This window comes from Balaenoptera ricei, chromosome 2 (genome assembly GCF_028023285.1).
Source record: "Balaenoptera ricei isolate mBalRic1 chromosome 2, mBalRic1.hap2, whole genome shotgun sequence".
Lineage (NCBI taxonomy): Eukaryota > Metazoa > Chordata > Mammalia > Artiodactyla > Balaenopteridae > Balaenoptera > Balaenoptera ricei.
The window spans coordinates 16,055,077-16,071,963 of record NC_082640.1 but is presented as its reverse complement, the minus strand read 5'-3'; the positions used below and the strand labels follow the sequence as shown (position 1 = coordinate 16,071,963).

Sequence of the window (16,887 nt, the reverse complement as noted above, 5' to 3'; positions counted from 1 at the left end):
CTCGTTAGGCTGCTTTCCTCCTTGACTACCCACAATAATGTGTGATTAAAGTCTCTAAAGCTGGACACATGGCATTGGACACAGCTGCAGGTTCCTCCAGTTTTAAATAATTGTTGTGCTGAAATGAAAAACTTGGAGGAAAAGAGTTTCACACAATCTTTTGTCTTCTGCAAAAAGTTCAGACTCTCAAATTTGTTATTTTGAATCTATCATTTGACTTTTTCACATTTTCGTAGGTAAGCAAAAAACATCCAGGAAGAGTGCAGGCTTTGTTGGAAAAGCTATTCTGGGGCAGAACCAGAATCTAGGTTTCGTACTCCTGGTGGAATATTCTTTACTCTAAATCTTACCTACCTTCTCCTGAAAGTCAGACTTGCAATAGAAAGTTCAAATGCTTATGTGGCTTTTACAGTTTTGTGAAGGACTTTTGCATATATTATCTATTTGATTCAGCAATTCCTTGAAGTGGGTAAGTCAGAGATCCTTTTTGCCAATTTTATAGATATAAAGGAAAAAACTCAGGTTGTTGTTTACCCCTGGCCAAATAGATGGTAAGCAGGAAAGCAAGGACTTGGGCTAGAACCCACAAGTGTCTAGTTAATTCATGTTCTTTCTGCTTCCAATATATCATACAGCCTGTAACATGTAGGAGCGTTAAATATTGTTTTCTCCTTTTGGCCAAATAGATCTACGTATGATATATTGGAAGAAACTTCTTACCTTTACTGGCTAAACTTTTTTTTTTTTTTTTTTTTTTACATATACCAAACTTCTCAGTTACCCTAATTGAAAGCACTGTCTTTATCTGAATGTCTCGAGTTAACAGTTTTGTAGCCAAGAACTTAGCTCCAGGCCAGCTGGTACATCAATGCCATCATGGATGTACATTGTACGTGCTCAGTAGAGAACACATTGGGATTGGTGATTTGTCCAGATAGACGTAAGCTGAAATCATGAGAACTAATCTGCCATGTGCAGAGTGATATCTTGCAGTTCAGCCCCGATGGTAAGATGCATGTAATCGTGTGAAATGAAATTGAAGCGGGATCTTTGACTTTTATTTAATAATGGCTTATCCACTTCAAATTAATTCTTAGCCTAATCAGGTCAACTGTAATTTGGACTTAACTAGTATTTAATGGATAAACTCTACTTATGATATTTAGTCGAGCATTGGTTTCCAGAAGAAAATCAGCTTGACACGGGAACAGCTTCAGAGTCAGTTGACCATGGAACTAACCAAGGAATCCTTTGGTTGTGAATCTAAAACATAAATATTGAGGTTTGAAACCCATCCTGGCTTACACAGAATGCTCTATTTGATTTTATCCAAGGGTTCTTTTTTTTTTTTCAATGAATTTTAGGTATGAAAAGGTGAAATCAGAGATTTTGCATGCTGTGTAGATGATTTGTTTAAGATAGTAAGGACTGGGTCCAGTTTAAGCAACAGGATGTGTTTGTTCATTGGGAAATGGATATACGTAGCTTCTGTTCCAGCGAGCAAGAGCAACAACAACCAACGTTTTCATTAACTGTGATCCTGCAGGTGAAATTACCTGGTATCATGCCCAGCAGATAACAGGTACTCATTAAATATTTGTTTAAAAGAAAAATTCAAAGATTTTTCAGGATCATTCATTTAAAATGAAATACATAGGATAGGACCAGATTGTACATGCAGGTATAGGAACTGTTTGGCTTATTAATGTCAGTTGAAATAATCAGCCACTGCTTTTATGCGTGGCATGGTCAGCAAGTCATTGCATATAAAACTTCAGGTCAAACTTCTAATTTTTATTATGAGCTTTACTGAGATATAATTGATGTATTATAAACTATACATATTGAAAGTTTTGAAACCATCACCACAATCGAGATAATTCAAATATAAATGTACTGCATTTCTAAAACTTTCCTGATATCCCTTCGTAATACCTCCTTCTGGCCCTCACTTCCATCCCTGATAACCACTGAACTTCCTCTCAGTATACATTAACATACACTTCCCAAACTTTTATACTATAAGTGAAATAGTACAGTATGTACGTTTTTTCTGATGTATTTCATTCAGTATAATTATCTTGAGATTCATTCTTATTACAGAATATATCAATACTTCATTTTCTATTGCTGAATAGTATTCCATTATATGGATACAGCACAGCTTCTCCATTTACCTATTGATCAGAATATGGGTTGCTTGTAGTTTGGGCTATTATAAATAAATCTGCTGTGAATATTTGTGTGTAAGTATTTATATGAACATCTGCTTTCATTTCTCTTGGGTAAATACCCAGGAGCGGAATGGCTGGATCATATAGAAGGAGTATGTTTAAGTTTTTAAGAAACTCTTCCACTGTTTTTCAAAGTATACCATTTTTTTTTTAACATCTTTATTGGAGTATAATTGCTTTACAATGGTGTGTTAGTTTCTGCTTTATAACAAAGTGAATCAGTTATACATATACATATGTCCCCATATCTCTTCCCTCTTGCGTCTCCCTCCCTCCCACCCTCCCTATCCCACCCCTCTAGGTGGTCACAACAAAGTATACCATTTTTGATTCCCAGCAAAATATGAGAGTTCCAGTTCCTCCACATCCTAGTTAATACTTGTTATTATCAGTCTTCTTAATTTTAACCATTCCAAGCATACAGTGGTTATCTCATTGTGGTATTGATTGCATTGACCTAAGCATTAATTATGTTGAGCGTATTTTTATGTGCTTATTTGCCAAATGAATGTCTAGTTTCAATTGTCTGTTCAAATCTTTTGCCCTCTTTTTAAATTGGGGTTTTTTGTTTTCTTATTATTGAATTGTGAGCTTTTAAAATATTTTCAGGATGCAAACCTTTTATCAGTTATATATGAATTACAAGTATTTTCTCCTAGTTTGTAGCTTGTCCTTTCATTCTTTTAAGAGATTTTTTTGAAGAGCATATTCTTTTGAATTTTGGTGAAGTCCAACTTACCAATATGTTATCCTATGTATCAAGCTTTTGGGTTGTATCTAAGAAAGCTTTAACTAACTCAGAGTCCCCAGAACTTTCTCCTCCTCTCTCTCCTCTCCTTTAGAAACATCAATTACACATAAATTAAGCTGCTCAAAGTTGTCTCACATTAACAAAATGAAGACTAAAAGTTATACAGTCATCTCAATACTTGCAGATAGAGCATTTGACAAAATTCAGCAATTTTTTTCTTATTAAAAATCTCTCAACAAATTAGGTACAGAAGGAATATACTTCAACATAATAAATATGGTAGGTCCACAGATAACATTAACTCAGTCATGAAAAGCTGAAAGCTTTTCTTCTAAAATCAGAAACAAGACAATGAGAGGCTCACTCTCACCATTTCTATACAAGGTAGTACTGGAAGTCCTAGCCAGAGGAATTAGGCAATAAAAATAAATAAAATGCATCCAAATCAGGAATGAAGTAGTAAAACTGTCTGTGTTTGCAGATGGCATGATCTTGTATATAGAAACCTCTAAACACTCCACCAAAGAACTTTTAGAACTAATCAATGAATTCAATATAGTTGTATGATAGTAAATCAACATACAAAAATTAGTTTCATTTCTATGCAAACAGTGAATGATCTGAAAACAAAATTAAGAAAACAATCCCATTTACAATATCACCAAAAAGAATAACATATTTAGGAATAAATTTAACCAAAGAGGTGAAAGATCTGTACACTGAGAACTATAAGACATTATTGAAAGAATTTGTAAGACTAGTAAATTGATAGATGTCCTATTTTCATGATTTGGAAGCATTAATATTGTTAAAGTATTCATACTACCCAAAGGGATCTATAGATTCAGTGCAATCTCTCTTGACATTCACTTTTTATGGAATTAGGAAAACAATGCTAAAATTTGTACAGAATCCCAAAAGACCCTGAATAGTCAAAGCAATCTTGAGAAAGGAACAAAGCTGGAGTCATCACTGCTCCTGATTTCAAACTGTAGTACACAGTACTTATATTCAAAACATTTTGTTTCTGGCTTAAAAACATACACATAGAGAACCCAGAATAGAGAACCTAGAAGTGGACCCAAACATATAGTCAACTAATCTTTTTGAAGGGTTGCAAGAATACATGGGGAAAGGATAGTCTCTCTTTAGTAAATGGTACTGGGAAACCGGAAAAATATAATATTATCTTGAATGTTTTGATTTTCAAATTCAATATGTAACAACTCAAAGATTAGTAAATCCAGTGATTCCTTGAGTAAACTGTTTTTCCAATAAGATCACAATTTAGTAAACTAATAATTTTGACTCTCCAAATGCTACCCTGGTGGTCTGAAAAATGTGTTTATTTATGGAGAATGATAGATTGATTCCAAAAGGCTAATTTTCAAAATATATGAATGTTGTGAAATTGTACCTATTTTCCCTACATGTTTCCTAAATATATTTTAGAGGACACTTCCAGATTTCCATAATACAGAAAAAAAAATTATGCTGTAATAGCCTTATGTAGGAGAATAATGGCATGGAAGCTACCTAAATGTCCATCGACAGATGAATGAATAAAGAAGATGGGATATATATATATATATATATATAAAATGGGATATTAGCCATAAAAAAGAATGAAATAATGCTATTTGCAGCAACATGGATGGACCTAGAAGTTGTCATACTAAGTGAAGTAAGCCAGAGGGAGACAAATATACCGCTTATATGTGGTATCTAAAAAAAGAAGATACAAATGAACTTATATACAAAACAGAAATAGACCCACAGACATAGAAAACGAACTTATGGTTACCAAAGGGGAAAGGGGGGGGTAAATTAGGAATTGGGATTAACATATGCACACTACTATATGTAAAATAGATAACTAGCAAGGACCTACTGTATAACACAGGAAACTATACCCAATATTTTATAATAACCTATAAGGGAAAAGAGTCTGGAAAAGAATATATATACACATATTTATATGTATAACTGAATCACTTTGCTGTACAACTGAAACTAACACAACATTGCAAATCAACTATACTTCAATTCAAAAAAAAAAAAAAAAGACTTCCTTCAGTTTTTTAAAACATTATTTAGAATTTCTTAGAACTCCCTGCTAATTCATTTCCCCAGCATGCACTTTGGATAGGAGACATCTCTCTTTTTTCTGAGTTTATACCATCAGCAGGAAATTTCCATGAAAAATCAATGCATCAGAACTTGTTAATAGAGCACCCTATTTGCAGGATCATATTCGCATGTCAGCAAGGAAAAATATTTGAGCCATGCTCAGTTGTAGAGGTTGCTGAATGAAAATGAGAAAGAAGGGACACTTTATTACAACTATTTTGAAGAAAACTCAAATGATAGCTTCTAAAGAGGTTTCAACTCTTATAATACTGATCATTCTCCTGCCCTGCTGAAAGGACAATTTCTAACAAAGGGAACAGAATGAGATTCTTCACCATTTCTGCTCTCACCTACACATCACATTTTTACTTACACTTAAATGAGGGTCTAGGTACATAATGAGAAGTAACTGTTTCACACAAATACCTATTATCTGATGTTTTCAGCAGCCTTTATTGGTGGTGCACCGTATCAGAATCATAAAATACTCCATTTTGAATTATCTAACAATAAAATCAGCTCAAGCACTTTCTCACTGAGTATTTGACCGAGTTGTACTCTTGAACCTCCAATATTAAGAATTTATTACTTCACGGGGTTTTCCCATCCTACCTTTGGACACACTGACAGAAAATATTTTCTTATTCAGAATTGAAATCTGTCTCCCTTTTGCTTTTCTCTTGGAGGATTGAGTTTCTTGGCATGGATTCAGTATCAGCAGCAGTCACTGATAAGTACTGCAAAAAACCTTGTTTAATGCAACTTATTAATTCTTTGGCACCACAGGAACCAGTATTTACAAGCTTCTGCTTACTTTTTCCTGACATGACCTCGTTTCCTGAAGTATATCTTTGTGTATGAGGTAGGCCCAAGGAGAGGACATGGGCTTTCAAAGAAAATATTCTTTGGCCAGACCTCTTAACGCCACAGAACTTTCTGACTAAATCTGAAAGAATTGTGTAGTGTTCTGGTAACATCCTTCAGTAATAAAGAAAAAGAGATTTTTCCCCGATGGGATTTTGTGAAAAGATTTTAAAAATCTTATTCATAATCATAATTTACTTTTTTATATGTGGGATATATCTTTAAATCCTAGGTGATGCATCATTTTTCAGTACTTCTAGGGAAAATGTTTCATAAGTTATGTTGCAAATAAAATAGGACCATATTTAATAATGTTAAGTTGATCCCACTTTTTTGCGAAATTATATACAGAAATGCTAAAAGTATAAATTATTTATGCAGCCTCATATAACATTTGTCTTCCAAGTGTGTAGAGTTTGCTAGAATTTGCATTGAAAGGTTTTGAATAGAATCTGCTGGCTTGAAGCCTGTGTAAGCAACACTCATAGATCTGTTGCTTACTGAACAGCATACTAAATCTTACTTTACAATCTTAAGTTTCTCATGGGCTAAGTTCTTCCACTGAATTCAAATATAACCACAGCTTTGTGTGTCAGCTCTTCATCACATCCTGATACAAAGTGATGAGCTTGGTTTCTGGTGTGAAGAATGTGTGAGTAGAGAAGGGAAGAAAAGTTTAGGTAGAGAGTATTACAAGAATGCAAGGTTCAGAAAGCAAGTCTAATTTCTTAATAAATCCATTATTTAAATCCTACTCATGGGCTTCCCTGGCGGCGCAGTGGTTGAGAATCTGCCTGCCAATGCGGGGGACACGGGTTCGAGCCCTGATCTGGGAAGATCCCACATGCCGCGGAGCAACTGGGCCCGTGAGCCACAATTACTGAGCCTGCGCGTCTGGAGCCTGTGCTCCGCAACAAGAGAGGCCGCGATAGTGAGAGGCCCGCGCACCGCGATGAAGAGTGGCCCCCGCTTGCTGCAACTACAGAAAGCCCTCGCACAGAAACGAAGACCCAACACAGCCATAAATAAATAAATAAAGGAGTTCCTTTAAAAAAAAAAAAAAAAAAAAAATTATAAAAAAAAAATCCTACTCATTATGACTTATGTAATACTAAATGGCATCTAATATTTTTGACCCTCCAAAATTACAGTAGAATATTAATATGGGTCATTAAACATTGGAGATATACTTTATATATATTATTAATATATATTATATACTATGGGTCATTTAGAAAGCGATAGAAATTAATACATGCTATAGTAGTATCCAAAATATTTATATAATCCATGCTGAAAAGAAACAGAGAAAGAGAAAGACAGACTTGGGTTGTGGGGTTTAACTTTTTAAAATTGCTGATCGGTTGGTAAAAAAAAACAAAACAAAAGTTAGAAAAATAGTAATTATGAACGTTTTAATTCCAGTGTGTCTTATCCCTTTTCAGTCTGTGGCCTATTTGAAACTTCATGTAACTATGCTTTGGTTTGCTTTTGTCTCTGGTTTGGTTTCTTTTTGTCCCTGGTGTTGCATATATGAGCCATTTGGGTCCTTTCTACTCATGCATACTTCCAATTCCAAATCCTTTTACCCTCCCTTCTGGCTAGAGTGGTAAAATGGAGTGAGAAAACATAGACGCAGTGTGTGTGTGTGTGTGTGTGTGTGTGTGTGTGTGTGTGTGTGTGTGTGTGTGTGGAGGGGGGGTGTCACTGTGTCTGATTTTGCAAATTTTGCCATAGCGAGGCTGTACGGCTGAGGGGCTCTGAATGCAGTTGAAATCTCAGTTGTGAGGTTTATTTGCCATTTTGGAATTTGCGTAAAAGTGCTGGCTATGCTAACAGCTGCCATGCTGGTCTCTTTTCGAGAAAGTTTTAAACTACACTTGTGTGAAGCTGCAATATGAGGAAAAGTGCATTAGATTATCAGGGCAGAATTATTTTGCTAAAAACTATTCTCTAGGTAGCATACGGGATATGTGTCTTCTTATTCAGACAGTGTCTGTGTATTAATCTGGATAAAGAAAAGCAATAGTTTATTCCCCTCTGATGTATCGTTCACCCTCTAGGAATAAACTCTATGAAATGTCTTTCAAATGTGTTTTTCTCTGCTGATACAAACTTATTTTAATCATGTGTAACATTTCAAATTTGCCTTTTCTTTGCAAGTGTTTTCTTTTTTTGATTTTTTTAAACAGTATAACATATTGAACCAAATAGTTTTGCTTGCTTATATTAATGACACATGATTTTGGCTTTTATCTTCAGTAGAACATCAGTGTGTCAGTGTTCGCCAAGAAAAAGGTATGGGACCTGTTTGTAATTCTTTGTCAGGTGATTGCTTTATCTTGATTTATACCTTTAAACTTTTTCGCATTCAGCAGAAAATATTGTGTTGCTATCTGTGAGAACAAAGCGATATATACCAATCTATGCTCTGAGTGCAGCCTCCTTCCAGAATTGTTTATAGAATGTATCAACTCACAACAGATTAGGGACACAGTGCCTTCTTCCTTCTTAAACATGTCAGATTGATGATTTTGGTTCAATCCAAATTTTTATATTAAAATTTTTAGTAAAGTGTTCCTTTATAAGATAAAAGGAGATTGTAGGTGATTATTATTCTAGTGCTTCCCAGAATTTCAGTGTCTAAAAGAAACTGTGTTCTTGGTCATCGCAAAATTACCCCCTCTTTTATCAGGCTTGCCGTTTTTAACTGCTCTAGGACGTGTATGGACATTATTTTCAAAACAGCATTGTCAACTATGGCCAAACTGAAATCTGATTATAAACTTTTGAAAGCTAATTTCTTGAAATAAAATTCAAGAAATCATCTTCCAAGTAACATTTTTTTTTTTTACCCAAACACCCATTCTAGTTTGCTTTGTCATGTCATTATTTGTGTTGGAAACACAATATTTCATTGTTACCATCTTGAACATTTTATTGAACTTAAAAATGATTAGGCCCATTTTGCACTTGTGTAGAAGATGTTCTTTACATTTTATGATATAAAGCCTTCTGCCAAGGGGAGAAAAAAAAAAACATGAATAAATGTAATTCTTAAAAACGTTTAAGGTTAAAGATGTTTACTGATCCCTGAACCAGTCTCCAGGAGGATTAAGGGTGGAGAATGAAGATGGAGAAAAATTGTAAAAATGGTGAAAAATAGAAGTCAGGCCCCATAATCCCAAACTTATGATCTATTGGGGAATTCTGTGAAGTACCTAAAGCCTTTACACTGAATATCTGACAAAGGACTTTTTTCTTCCCAATTTCTCTGCGAGTTGCTATCTATGGAAATTTTATTTGCATTTGGAAACTTTGAAATTTTCAGGACATTTGAGAGGTTTGTAAGACTACTTTATGATATTTGAAATGAGAACTATTCTGGAAAATCTGGAATGTGTGTCCTTGTATATAAATACATCCTTATCAGGTATAGGTTATTTGCATACTTCTGTGTCTCCATGCACATATGTATATGGGCAAATGCATATAAATATATTTTCTATTATTAGCAGGATTACTGTGGTTTTCATTTGTATGTATCATAAGTATGATCATCCTTTTAACTGCAGGGCTCCAATTATTGCTTCAATCAGTACAGAGCAGTCCTTTGCCCACTGTGTTCCTGGCTGTAACTTCATCTTAATTATAACACAGTCAAAAGCAATTAAAATATACTAGGAAGTGTCAAAAAAGCTAGGGAGCACCCAGGCTCTATCTTAGGATAAGGCTGTATTTTTCTTTATCAAATACGTTGTGTAACTACTTGTTTTGACCTCCAAGACTCTATTGCCCCTCCTATGTTGTTGTCCCTGACTTTCGGATCTTTGATTTGATTACATTCTAAGATTTATTCTTGCTACTTTCTTGGCTTCTCTGCTCTCATAGGTAGTGACAGCTTCCTCTATAACTCTTGGCATTATCTTTGCTCAGATAACTGCTAATGATCAAGGTAGGTATATTATGTGTCATTCTATCTAAGTCAACTTTATGCATTTGGAACTACAATTCCTAGTGTTATTCTTACATTGCAAATTATAGTGCTATACTGCTGCCACAATTTATGCAGTGTTGGAGAACTTTACATCGACTTTGAACTACTGTTTGGTGTAAAATATGAGTTAATTTTAGTTTGTGTTTTCAGTAGCTCAGATTTAAGTGGTATTTTTGGTACAATAAATTTAACTTTTACTCATTTGTCTTTTGCTACATTTTGCATTTGTTTTCATGGCCCATTAGTTTCCATCACAGTGATAGCCAAGTTGATAAGTCATCCTTATAAGCAGCCTTGCTTCCTTCCATGTCTCGCTCTCCTCATTCTTTCTTCCTGAGTTAACTTCTCAAAATATGTACTTTCAGTATTTAACCTTATATTAGGTAAAATACATTGATATTCTATTTATATCTCCAAATCCTAGACTCCTGCCTCTAAAACCACCAAAAGCACATAAAATGGAAGGTTACTATATAGAAAATTTGGCTTTACAGATTAAGCTATAATTTTCCAAAATACTTAAAAATCTTGTCACGGTTATGCTTTTCATTTTTGTAAGCTTCACCTAAAAGCAGGGCTCACCCAAGGTTATACCTAAGAGTAGAGTACATAAAATATATTTTGCATTTCAAAAGTTCATCTAAGACGTTTAAAATTGAGGGCATCTACAAATATTCCTAACACATTTTTTTTCCGGTTTTGGATCTAAATTGAACACAAAACTTTTTGACTTTGATAGAAGGGAAATAAGGTTTCTAAAAACAGCAAGTTCAAAACAGTTTAGCCTAAATTATTCAGGGTTCAGTGATTTAAGATATTTTCATATTTTTAAATTATTTACTTAAAAAATGAAAGGCTGTGAAAGAACCTTTCAATTGTTATTGATTCTGACAGTCAAAACAGATTTAATCTCTACCAGGGGTTTGCAGACTTTTCTTGTCAAGAGCGAGGTAGTAAATATTTTAGGCACCATGAGCCATAGGGTTGCTCTGTGACTACTCAACAGAGTCATGGTAGAATGAAGGCAACTTAGAGACTTAAAAACAAATTGAGAGGAAAAAAATTGGTATGTCTGTGTTCCAATTGAGAAAACAAACTTTTTTTTTTATGAAGCTTTCAATTAAAGAAAAAAAAACTTTATGACTTTGTTGAACCCTGATCTTTACAATATGCCACTATGGATTCCACAAGATCATTATATTCTTTCAATATTATAATAGAAATAGGATTATTGTTGTTGTTGATCTTAGAAATTGTATGTCATCCTTAGACATGATTCTTTGTTTCTGTTTTTCTCATGTTGCCTCATTACCAATTACCAGTTTGAACATAACTTTTGAATATTTCCAAGCATTATGATTTGTTTACATTTGTTTAAAAGACTGCATAATTAGACAACACTTTCAGGCCTTTTTTCTCTTACCCTGTAGACAGATCACACTGATTATTAACTGAAAGGTATATGGGGAATTGTTTCAATTCTTCCCAATCATCTAGGTTTAGGAATACATACTAAAAACAAGCTTGGAAAACAAACGGTCTTCTGCCGACTCAGAAGGCTAGGATGTGAAGTAATGGTTTTCTGATGAGGTGAAAACAAAATATATGTTTTCCAAAGGCTTAATAGAAGAGGCTGAAAAGAAGTCACTAACACAAGGATGGAGGAGATGCAAAAGAGCATGAAAGTGAGGGTTTGACAGGGCAACCTTATTTTTAACTCTCAGATTCTTATGAATTATATGGAAGTGAATGTCCTATCCTTAAATTACACCAAAGGAAACACTTTTAATAATCTGTATGGTATGACTTTCCATTCTCCTATCTAACACTGTGTCCTAAACTGTCTAGTTTTTAAAGAATAGTCTCTTTAACCCGAGGTTTAAGATGTTAGGTGATACTGATTTTTGTATTACCACATCACACCATGCCGTTTGTACGCATGATTTACTACATTTATTCCTCCATTCACTGCTTCCTCAGGTGTCTTACCTTCCCTTGCTTACTTAGATAATTTTATGTAAAATTAATTTTTAAGAGGTTAGTGAGAGGTGAAACTTTGGTTTCCATGGGATTCAAAATTAGGAGGGCTTCAGGGCTCATGACTTTTGTTTTTAAAGGCCGTTGCTTAGTTGCATTTTCTACAGAACCAGCAGATATGTCAACGTGCAATTCAGAAAGCAAACTGTTTTATATGTATATTTAGATTTTAGATTTACTTTGAGACTTAATTATTGCAAAGTTCATCTACCTACCAGAAAAAATGTAGACTAATGGTTTTGTGTCTTGGTCTCTTTAACACCTGTTGAAAACATTGTGGCCTTGGGTGTGAGTTAAGAACAAAGACAGCTGTCCCTGTCCTGTGGACGCCTGTCTGTACCTCCTGCAGAGGCCCCATTGAACCAGGACAATGAGGATGGGGCAGTGAGGATGGTATCTCAACTGATGTTCATTGCATTAGGGTAACTGTTGATTTCTATCCGTGAACTTGCAGCGTTGCCCAGCATACCTCTTAAAATCCTGGAGATGAGAAGCAGGTTTAAATGAAGTCTGTACTAAGTGGCTTGCATATTGTGCTAGTTTTAATTTTGTTTCAACATTGAAATATTACCGTTAAAGGAGGCTCATATTCTGCATAAGCCTGAGTGCTGAGAGCTCACTGTGAGATGCAGTATTATTTTTAGGTATAGCAGAGGTGATGGTAGACACCTAGAGGAATAGATTCTTAGGAAGTAGAAAGAGGGGGCTTATCAAAATTGAAAATAATTTTCTCTCAAGGCTTTAGTTGATATACAGGAGGCTACAAGATAAAACTAAAGATCTCCAGAGTTTAGGAAAAAGACAGCAAACTTTTCCTTTTGAGAAACAAATCTGTGCGTAATGTACATTCTCCTGGTAGCACTGAGTAGACAGAATCTGGTTTAAGAGGCATTCATATACTATGTCTTATCTCAGCTATTAGGTAGACTACTTTTTATCTCTAAGGCATGTGTGTGTGTGTGTGTGTATGTGTGTATGTGTGTGTGTGTGTGTGTGTGTGTGTGTGTAAAGTGTCTAAGTTATCTAGCAAGGGATTTTATTTCTCTAGGAATCCACTTTATCCTTTCAAACACAGCATTAGGATTAGATTAGTAGTTCTCAAATGTTCCTAATTATTAGAACCATCTGGAGCATTTAAAAAAAAATACAGATTCTCAATCTTTACATGTACTATATCAGAAGCCCCAGAGGAGAGTCCTAAGAACCTGCATTTTTAATAAAAACCCTTGGTGATTCTGATGGTAAGACAAGTTTAGGAAATATTAAATGATATCTAAATTAGGTGTCACAGTTATTTAATTTATTTTAAAAATAATTTATTATTTATATTTATTTATTTTATATTTATTTATGAATTTATTTTAAAAATACCTGAAGATGTACTGTAAGTGTGACTATTCATTCAAGCTTATCTCTTAAATGGCATCAAGAGGCCTATTTTCTCTCTTAAACTGTATTTAAAAACACCAACTTAAATGTAGTTAATAGAAGATAGCTGAATTATAATAAATTATGTTGTTTTACACTTCTAGCACAAGCTTTGCTTACTGGTGAAGATTTTATCTGTTTTTAATTCTGCCAAAGGACATTCTCCCTTTCTATCTGATAGACAGCTGTGTTAGCTTGCTGATACTGTCTCTTCAGAATATTCCACACTGCCTTCCCTCTACTGTCTATTCACCAAACATGCTTCTGATCTTGATTTTGTTCAAGATTTCCTCTCCTGATGACCTTAATTTGATTACCTTAATTTGGTGACCAGCTGGCATAGGTAGTCAGACACATTTCTAGTTATGTTTTTATTTTCCATTAATAAATTGGCATTTTTAGTTTATTTTCAGTTTCTGGAGAAACTGCCTGGGTCACTGAAGACCAGACCCAAGGTGACTGTGTCAGGAAGCAGACACTGCGAGAAGGCTGGCTTGAGACACTAGTGCATGTTTCCTGCTGCAGAATGGCTCGGTATGAAGGAGAAAACCCCGGATGGAAATTGATCTGGGATTTCTGACCCAGTGCCCTAGAGTCAGTTCTGGTTTGAGGCACTGCTGGAGACTAACTCATCCTCTTAAAAAGAAACCTGGGGACAGAGACTGGACACCAGAGGGCAAGAATGAAAAAGAAAACTTAGGCTTAACTCCTGTCAGATATAGATGAGGTGACTGAGTGTGGATATTTTCCTCAGGCAGAACTGGGATGAAAGCTGTCCTGCTGAGCCATCAGAGTGCAAAGAGAGAGCTTTTGAGAATAAGTTCCCTGTGTTCAAGGGGAAGTGATACACTAATTTGTCAGAAATTGATATTTGATTTTTATTTTTGTTTGTACAAAAAATGCAATGCTTTATGAGTTTAGAAAAAAAAGTTACTAAGCAAAATCATCAGAAGTGAGGGATGTTCTCTATCATCACTTAGTTTAATATGAAGATGTGGCTTTGTATCAATCGTGTTTGTTTTTGTTTTGCTTTTGACCAACATTGGGAATCCTATTATCCAAATGTGTGCAGTGAGAAGGGCTGCTACCCCGTTTGGTGAACATTTTTTTCTTTTTTAAATTTTATTTATTTATTTATGGCTGTGTTGGGTCTTCGTTTCTGTGCGAGGGCTTTCTCTAGTTGCGGCGAGTGGGGGCCACTCTTCATCGCAGTGCGCGGGCCTCTCACTATCACGGCCTCTCTTGTTGTGGAGCACAGGCTCCAGACGCGCAGGCTCAGTAGCTGTGGCTCACGGGCCCAGTTGCTCCGCGGCATGTGGGATCTTCCCAGACCAGGGCTCGAACCCATGTCCCCTGCATTGGCAGGCAGATTCTCAACCACTGCGCCACCAGGGAAGCCCTGGTGAACATTTTTATGAACAATATATGGCAAAATTTTGAGTACTCACACGCACACACACACACGCACAAGAAAATTGAATTTGCCCGGCCAGACTAGATAATGCACCCAATCTCACAGACTCAAGATCCAGAAAGTTCTTCCTACACATAGATCGATGTATAAAGATTTTTTACATAGAAAAGCTGAACAGCTTTCACATTGAAAGAGTAGTTTTTGTGCTAGCTGCCACCACATCTTCTCAAACTGAGAAAAAAATTTAAAACTTAAGAAATTAATGACCCTTAGCATGATAGAAAATTTAATAGCTTCATTAAAATATTCTCTTAATATTTTTATGGTAAGAAATAATATAACTTAATAAAGATATTTCTTAAATATTCAAGCATAACTTGGGTTGCAAGGACTTCCCAGGGTGTAAAACACTATGTAGATTGTGCTTTAGATTTGTATAATTAAAATAATCCACTTTCCAAGCAGTTAGGGAGTGATATTTAGTTACTACGTTAAAGAGTTTGCAACACTTATGGATATTCCTGTATGCTGTTCTTATAATTCTGCGGTTCAGTAATAAGGTCTGTTATATACTTTAGCCTTATCCTAAGCACAAATATATGAAAAATTATGGATTTTGATGAACTAGATATTTTCCCCCTAAACTACATTATAATGCTCACTGTGTTAAAGTTAACAATCAAAATACACTCAAACACCATTTTACTATCCCCCATGGGGATACTTACATTTCCCCCTGTAAGTAATAAGAAAGATAACTATAAAATCAGATTTTTATTTCAAGAAGTCAAATTTGAAGAACAATTAGAAAATGCACATGTATCTGACAATAGCAAATACTTAAAAGATAAATCTCAAATGACATGCCATAACTTTTTAAAGAAAAAAAATGTTATTAAAAGCACTGGTTTCAAAAGCAATTATTTTAACTAATGTGATACTTTAAAAATCTAAAATGAAAAAAGTGTTTGCTTTGGAAGAACATTTATATGGGACATTCTCATCTATGCTAAGACTTTGAAATACAAATGACATAATGAGTATTAATGTGCCACAAAAACTTAAAGTGTCACACATATAGAAGATATTTTATTATTAATATTATTACAGTGCTAAACACTTAGTAGATGTTACATATTTATAATCAGGATTCATTATTATCTAAATACAAAGAACTGCCTGAATTGGTCTTGTATTATTTGCATAACTTCCCCCATTGTTTAACTCCTATCATTACTATCAGATTAGTAAAAAAGTTTAGAAGCCTAATAAAAGTAGAAGGAAAAATGAAAAGTGAAAATTTGATTAAAGCATTTGGGATTTTTAAACCAGTCAAGAATGAGACTTTTTTTTTTTTTTTTTTTAATGTTTTGGACATTATTTTACCAACTGAGCATATCTGTAGACTATGGGTGAATTATTTAGACTTTCTGGGTCTCAATTATTCAAACAGAAAATAAAGGTTTTGGATTCTAAATGCTCTGTAAGGCCCCATTCTGCACTTAAATTTAAATAATTTAAAAGATCTTTTAAAATATTGCATAAGTGTGCATATAATTGATATAGCTATCAAATATGTATAGATAGCTTAGAAGAAATCCTCCAATAAATAAGCTTTGTATTATTCCAGATAGAAAGTGATGCTTGAGGAATAGCTGGAAGCTGAAGGGAAGAAGGGTCTGGAAATATAGAAGTAAATTTAGGAAAAAGGGGAAAGAAGTTAGCAAAACCATATAAATACAAGTAGACCCTGAGTTGGAATCCAGGAAGAGGGCTGTGTAAAGAAGAGAAAGACACAGGGAGTTGTAAAAGAAAAAAGAAGCAGGATTTGTAAACAGTTTAGGTGTATCATATGAAATACTGGGACAAATCAGTATATGTTGCACCTTTTTGTCTCTTTAATAATCATTTGCCATTTGAAATGTGGGCAATGAAGTATGACATCAAGAGTAACATCTATAGTTTTAGTTGAAATGAGAAGTTTTGTTTTTCCCTAACATAGTCAAGTGCTCACTATGCACTCATCAGGGTG

General features: G+C 34.6%; 1 protein-coding gene across 1 annotated transcript in view; it reads left to right on the top strand.

Annotated features, from left to right (window-relative positions):
* The window catches only part of MALRD1 (MAM and LDL receptor class A domain containing 1), a 600,449-nt gene that overhangs the window by 159,190 nt on the left and 424,372 nt on the right, over nt 1-16,887 (top strand). The window lies entirely within an intron of this gene.